The following is an 8,303-nucleotide window of genomic DNA, read 5'->3' as shown; positions in this document are numbered from 1 at the left end:
AAAGACATAACTAGAATTTTTTTTTATACGTGATGTGAAACACGATAAGTTCTGAGGGAAAGAAATCAATATGAAGATGGATAATTAATGATGATAATACCAACAATCGTGATAATTTCATCATACTTTAATAAATACTATAAGTAAGACTAATACAAAAACAAAATTTATGATGATTATCCTAAGATTTTGTCTGCTTCTGATAATGACGTCAAATCAAGATTATTGCATATCCCTTCGGTGTTCATAGTCTAATTAATTATCATTACTGAATTGAACTTGAAATTAAAAGTCATTTGTAATCTCGTACTAATAGATGTTAATTAGCATTTATTATAAGTTAAATTAAGAATGGCTATGAAAAAGAAAGTTTTTAATCAATTTGATGTTAGAGAAACTTGTTTATTCTATATTTCGAGTTCAACCGCCTTGGCTATTAGGCTATTAGCATTTAGAAAATGGATCAAACTCGAGGGCTCAAAAGGCTAACATAAGAAGTATCATCTAATAAATCTAAAGTATAGTGTACATTGATATTTTATATAGGCTGCCTTATGAAAAGGAGCCTTGGCGCAATAATAGTATGTGTCATCGTATGATCAAGAAGTCACGAAATTCTTTTTAAAATTAAAACTATCCACTCGGACTTTCACCTCCAGGTCCAAGCGGTGAATCACACATCTTCCTTACGCCAACAAGCAAGAGTCTCCTAGGATTTCGCAAGGGAAAGGTAGCCAACCTAGGATACGTTGCGAATCCACAACTAATGATATTGAATCCGCTATTCTCACCTTAAAAGCTGGGTAAGCCAAGAGGGGACTTTGAACTCGGGATTGCATGTTGATGCAAGGAATAAGGGCTGGCTTGATACCAAGAAGAAGTTGGTGGAGGAATAACGACAACTAAATCATCTGTTACACGGCAATACGTATTAGGTAAATGGAGATAATCGTAGAGAGAAAAGTCTTCTTATCGTAAATCATCTGCTGCACATTTCTATCATGATTGGGCGGAGATTCACGAAGAAGTATTGCGCTATTTACCAGTGAGTGATATTATTGGATTGATCTTTTGGTGGGAGATGTTCTTTGTTAAGGTATAGAGAAAGCTCTAATCCGTGGATTTTAAGTTACCTTTAGGACTAGTTGGGTAAAACCTTATATACGCAATTATCCTTATTTAGGCACATCAATCAAAGATCTTGCTTATCCGTTTTTAAGTTACCTTTAGGGCTAGTTAGGTAAAACCTTATATACGCAATTATCAGATCGATCTTTGAAAGACACGTTGGAACTTTCCTCCTTGACTTCAGTTTAGGAATATTTTCATCCGGGATTGGTCATATTCGTTTAGTTTACTATTCAACATCCCTCAGTCCCTGAATTTTTTTGCTCTAACTGACTGTGAGTATGGGAATTGCGTTGCCGAGCAGAGAGTGGAGAGGAATTTGGTGTTGCAAGTTTGATGACTCCAAGAGGGGTTGAATATTTGATAGGATCCATTTTGGGAACGTAGAATGTAAGAGAAATTCAAATGTGAAACAATACATTAGCTCTTTTACTTGAAATATCCTTCAATTATTGAAGAAATATAATTTTTTATATTCGTGTTTCCCTTTGGAAGGAAAGGAAGGGTGCTTTTGCACAAGGACAAAGGTTGAGTCATAGGGGATCGTCGAGGAAGGTCCACATACCATTCCGATGGGTCCTTTCTCTTCCTCATTCTATTTTTGGGGTGTAACGTTGTGGTTGTTCTCTCTCCTTTCAGTCGAGTGACTTCGTACCTATCCTTACCGAGAAAAACGAGTTCCAGAAATTAAGATATAGGGAAAGGCCAACGCGTCAAAGTAAAGACTATAAAGTCATTCAAAACTTGATCGAAAAACCAGTGTTTATTGAAGAAGCTATAGAGTCGACAATTGAGAAAAAAGTAATATACTTCTAATGTCGAATCAGGATCAATTAGGATTGTCATCCTATAGCCGAGTGTTTTAAATTTGATTTAGAGTCGAGTGTTAGGAGGTTTGGCATAGGACCGCCACCTTGTACATAGATAACCAAAAAAGTACAGAAAAAAGAGGGGCTCATATAAACCAAAACCTCTATGCGAAAACCAGATACAAGAAGTCACGAGTTCAAGTAGTGGACACAACATCATGCATAAATTAAGATGCATAGCTATAATAGTTTTACTTAATTAGCGATTTCTCTTATAGATAAATTCAGGGGCGGTTCTAAGGCTTTGGGCAGTGAGGCCGTTGCCTTAGGCCCCTAAAATTTTCGTCCCCAAATTTATTTTAATTCTTATTTTTATATAAATAATTAGTATAAAGAAAAGTGTTACAATATTTTTTTTTGTTATTCGATTGAAGTTATTTTATACCAATAAATTTATAAATTATGGTAATTTTATATTTGCTTCACTCTTTAATTTTAATTTTATCCTTTTATATAGGAATTAAGTTATATATATCAACAACATAATGAATTTTTTTTACAATGTTCTCTGAAACTGCATGAACACAAATGCATTCATGCATCGATTTTCTTTTACTGTAATTCGACATATTATGTTAAGTTATTTATAATCTATTTTAGATATTCACCAATAAGTGTTAAGTACTTAATAGAATGAACTACAATTATCGTTTAAATTGATGAGAAGGAGTAAATATTTTTTATACCGTCAATGCTCAAAACTTAAGCTATTACGTTATGTACGTTTATTTCTTTTTCTTGTTTGTGATGATAGCTAAATCAAAATTTTCGCTTTGAGTTCTGGACCTCAACATCCGATAGTCCACCACTTTATTTTTTGTGCTCTTCTTCTTATTTTTTTTTCTTTTTCTAAATTCATTTTTTTTCTTAAATGATTAATTTGTTATTTAAACAGCAAATCTTGTTGTTAGTGTAAATATTTTATAAAATAAATTTAAGCGCCTTTCAATATGATTTCGCCTTAGGCCACGAGATCCGTTGAGCCCCATAAATTAAGAACTACTTTTGCGAGACAAATTGTGGACGCTAATATTTTGGATCTACAAAGTCCCATAATGACACTTCATTTTATAATGATGCATATTAAGTAACACTATAAATTTCCTTTATAACTGAAAAAAATAGAAGAAAACCTCCACCTGAGGGTTTGGTTAACTGTGTATATAAGTATCTAAAAACACCTCTTTTTGTCAAAATTGTGATGCTCTCTTCTTCCACTTTTCTTCCATTCCTTTCCCTTAGTTTTTCTTCCCTTAAACACACCCTCTCCTCACACTCTTGTATATGAATTCTTTTATTAAATCTTTGTGGTTTTACAAATTGTTTTGTTTGGGGTCCAAGAGGGTTCAATTTTTTCCTTTTTTCAAATTAATATCATCCATCCAGAGACTTTCACCTCCTGTTTCGTCACTTATTTTCTGAAATCTCGGAACATTCATTTGTAACTCAATCTTAGGTCCTAAAATTCCTTTCTCTGTGTGTAATATAGTGCTCCTTTCTATCTTTTTTGGTTTTTAATTATTCTCTTTTTTTTTTTTTACTTGATCAATTTTTATTCTTTCTCTTGATCAATTATGTAGATAAAGATCAATTGCTGAAATATGTTATGGTTATTTTCCTTCTCCTTGATTGGTCCAATTTTTTTTTTTAAAATTTTTCCATCCCTCTTTTCACAAGAGTCTCAAATCCATAAGTTAGATCTTCTGCCTTTTTTTTTTTTTTTTTTAAAAAAAAGGTCAAAAGTTTACACCGTTTGGCTTTAAGTTTCCATAAATTCTTATAGATCTAGGTTTAGATGGGAAAGAATTAGATATCTCTTTTATAACTGAAATATCCTTAGCCTGGACTTTTATATGCAATCCAAGAATTTGGCCATTTTTCTTTTATTTTATTGTTGTATTATGCATTTATTGACACATATGTTGTTACTTGCAGCTGCAGCATCTTCAAGATTCACATAGAAATCATGTGGAGCAGAAAATATTTTTCTAAAAATCTGCCCCCTAAGTTTTTTGAACATGAGAATCTTGATGATGCTGCATCGGCAAATGATGACTTCTTAGCTCTAATTCCAGAACGAGGACCTCGCGCCCCATAAAATGAATCTTGGTTGTGTTACTGTAGTAAAGTTTCGTTCTTTATTCCGTGGTTGATCTTTCAATTTCTTCCGGTATGCCGCTCCGCGAACAAGGAGCGAAAGGGAGGGCATTAGAAAATTATTGAAAGGTGCAAACTTGTATGCCTTCTACCAGGCCATTCCGAGACTATAGAGAAGTGAAAAAGGTACAGAAGGATGTTTGTTTGCCTTTATTTAGTAGTTCTTTTTTATTTAACCGTAGTGTCGCTTTAACTTGCGCGCAACTCGACTAACACAAATATCGTTAGTTTTCTATCTTTTCATGCACTCATATGTGGTTAGGAAGTGCATTAATATCCTTAGACTTTGCACTTCTTTGCTAATGATAATCTCCAATATATGATTTTTCATGAGTTCATTTCTGCATCTTCATCAACACACCCTATAGTTACCCCTCTGCACCCTACCCCACAAATTAACATTAATTAAGGGAAAAAAGAACGTATCTGAGTGTGTTGTATCTCTTGGTGGTGAGTTCTAGGGTTATCGAGTTAATAATATTTCTGAGGGTATATCGGAAACAACTTTCCTGCCTCGTACAAGTTTGTGTACATGGTCACCCCTCCCTATACTCCACTTGTGAGAACATACTGACTATGTTGTTGTTGTTGTTGTTGTTGAGTATTGAAGTAAAAAAGAGATGAGCTTAGGCATTGGATAATTATCTTGCAAACACATTTACTAATTTTTGTAAGTCTTTTTTAGCATGATTCAGAGTACTCTAGTTTTATTTTCCTTTTTTCTAATAGATTCTAGTTGAATGACTTAATGTACGTTTTCATTTACCTAGATCTTTTGAGATTATGGTATAATAAATTGATAGAATCCTTCATTTGTAATTAGGTTTATATTTTTTGGATTAATTTCGCAATGATATGTAATCTTATGCGAAAAATTTTGGTGTATATAAGTTGAAGGTTTATTGTCAATCTTGATTCGGCAATATTTTGTTTTCATTAGCTCCGAGATTTACTATGTTGAATCTTTAAAACTGTAATAGCAATTTATATGTTAATTAAAATAAAATAAAAATCTCCCTTAGTATGAATACTCCTGCATGCGTCCCTAGATATTTTCTGATGGGTTACAAATGTAATTAGCAAATCATAGATGTTGACTGCGTTGATTACTAGACAGTTGTATTACTGGCAGTTGTAGACAGTGGCGAATTCAGATAATTCAATAAGGATTGATTACTAGCAGTTGTAGACAGTGGCGAATTCAGATAATTCAATAAGGGTTCGCCCTTGGTTGCAGTGGTGAAAGGATGAGACGTTCCCGTCCTTCTTTTCTAGAAGTTTCAACCTTATTGACTATATCAACAATTGAGACTATAAACAGACTCATGGCTAGGGCAGAGCTGTATACTCCGTTCTCTCGCAACCTCTACCGAAGCCAATCCCAACCCGTTTACAAAATAGAACTAGTGTTCTGTCTTGGCTGATCATTCCGCGTCTTTGTAGTGTGATGACACCAGTAGCTAGCTGTGGACTACATACGATCATTTCTTGGACTATTGAATTGGCATTTTTTCATGAAGATTTGGAAGAAGAGATATACATGCAAATTCTTCAACTTCTGCCAAACAGGGAGTGAGTAGAGTTTGTAGACTACGGAAGACCTTTTACAATCTGAAACAAGAAATTGGTATTAAAAATTTATCAATTTGCTTGTTAGCATTGGATTTCAACAATTCATCAACTTGCACAGAGTGATGGAATCAGAAATTCAGATAAAGGGATTCAAAAAAAGTCTAAACTCTCGCTTGGCCATAAAATTTGGGAGTTTTTTTTTTTTCAAATTTTTGATTGTTTATATTTAAACCATTTTTTGGTAGATTTTGAAAACAAAATCTTCAAATCCAAAAAACAGCTCTAGAGTTGTTTTTAAAGTTTTTTACTTATAAAATTTTAAATTCTTTTCAACTAAAATATATGTTCAAACACAATTTTAACTTTCAAAATCTATTTTACATCTCATTTTCAAAATCTCATTTTTTCAAGTTTCAATTAAATCTATATCCAAACGCTAGCTAAAAATATCATATTATTTGAGATTTGAACTTGTATTTCTCTTATATTGAGGAGATTCAAAACATTATATTTGTAAAAAAAATATTTTTGTCCTATTTGTGTAGTACAATAACTTTCCAGCCTGAATCTAGGCAGCATCGGCCGCAGATTTTATTGGATTATAATTTTAGTTCAAGTTAATAGTACCATTAACAAGCAGTGTTTTAAAAGGTGTGGGCGTAAGGCGAGACATTTTATATATGCCTCAGCGGGGCGTAAGCCCCGAGGCATGGGGCTTTAGATATTTAATTTTTAATATTTTATAAAATAATATAATGACAGTAAATATTTATAAACGGGTAAAATTACATAAAAATTAAAGAAAAACTATATATATGTGTGCTTCATTCCCACAAAAAACTAATCAAAACAATCTATTATACGCTACTTACAAACACAAGTAATTTGAGTCTAAAAGAATAAAATTTTCTATATGGAGGAACAAAAAGGATGATTAACCTGCAATTTGAACTTTGAATTTGATGCTATGAAGAAGAATGTTGTTCTCTTTGTATTTGTAAAAAAAATTAAATATTCGTTGCTTTTTGAAAATATTAGCAGACTAGCGGACATATAAAAAATTGGGAAAATCATGATTTAGGGTTTAAATCAATAAAAAAGGTCTTGACTTTTAAATTTAATACTTTTGAGTTTCTTTTTAAATATTTTGAGTAATTACCAAACTGACTTTTGAGAATTTGGGTATTGTATGAAGGACTAATTCAACAAATTTTATTTTAATTTGAAAAAGTCTATAGGCTTAATCCTCACTAAAAAAACGTGCCTCGAATATCCGGACATACACCCCGAACGCCCGGGCGTACGCCCTAAATTGCTGGGCGTACGCCTCTTGAGACTTTCGCCCCACACCATCGCCCCGGAGCTCGCCCCGAAAACGCCTTTTAAAACAGTGTTAACAAGTAAGACGCCAAAGACATGAATTACGACCTTATAAGCTTGGGATGTACATAATACTTTGCAGGATTTTAGTATTTAAGCTTGCCATAATTTCTTAGGCAGTACTCATACTAGAAGAATAGTCACCGCCTCGTCATGATCGTTCCCCATTTTTTGGTGTTTTAGAGCCATATAACTTGAATTTCACCCGATTCTCAAATTTTCATGTGCTATAGCCCATGCTTTCTGCATAAGCTCGGGCTAGGACCCGGACCGCCTAAAATTTTGCCGGACCATAGAAAACGACCTAAGAAACAATAGTCATCGCCTCGCCATGACCGTTACTTATTTTTTGGCGTTTTAGGGCCATAAAATTTGAATTTCACCCGATTCTCAAAATTTCATGTACTATTGCCCATGCCTTCTGCATGGGCTCGGCCATCGTACCCGGTAGGACCATAAAAAATGACCTAAGGAACAGTAGTCACCGCCACGCCATGACCGTTACTCGTTTTTTGGCGTTTTAGGGCCATAAAACTTGAATTCCGTCCGATTCCCATATTTTCATGTGCTATAGCTCCCGCCTTCTGCATGGGTCCGCGCCACCGGACCCAGACCGCCTAAAATTTTTTCCGAACCATAAAAAACGATCTAAGGAGCAATAGTCACTGCCTCGCCATTAGCATTCCTCGTATTTTGGTGTTTTAGGGTCATAAAATTGGAATTGCACCCGATTTTCAGATTTTCGTGCGCTATAGCCAACGCCTTCTGCATGGGACCAGGCCCCCAGACTCGAACCACCTAAAATTTTGTCGGACCGTAAAAAACGACCTAAGTACTCATACACTTATAAAATCTCAACATATTTGTGATTCCCATACGTTAAATGTCTGAAATACCGAAATCAAAGTTATTGTTTAATGAAAAAATATCATAGACCATCAGTTTATTTCCAAAATTTTCGACATTGACTATTTCATTGAGGGATCCAAAAGACTCAAGATCCTAAATACGAAGGATTCTTTCAGTATAACATACTAAAGAAAAAAGATTTAGTTGAATGACTATATTAATTAATTTCTACTTCCTGATTTAAATAATGATAAGTTTAGAAGTCACTATCTAGAGACAAAAGCGGATCCACGATTCGAAGTTTATGAGTTTTTACTGTAATCTCAAATTAATATATAATAATAATTG

This window comes from Nicotiana tabacum, chromosome 13 (genome assembly GCF_000715075.1).
Source record: "Nicotiana tabacum cultivar K326 chromosome 13, ASM71507v2, whole genome shotgun sequence".
Taxonomy (NCBI): domain Eukaryota; kingdom Viridiplantae; phylum Streptophyta; class Magnoliopsida; order Solanales; family Solanaceae; genus Nicotiana; species Nicotiana tabacum.
This window is presented reverse-complemented; position numbering follows the sequence as displayed.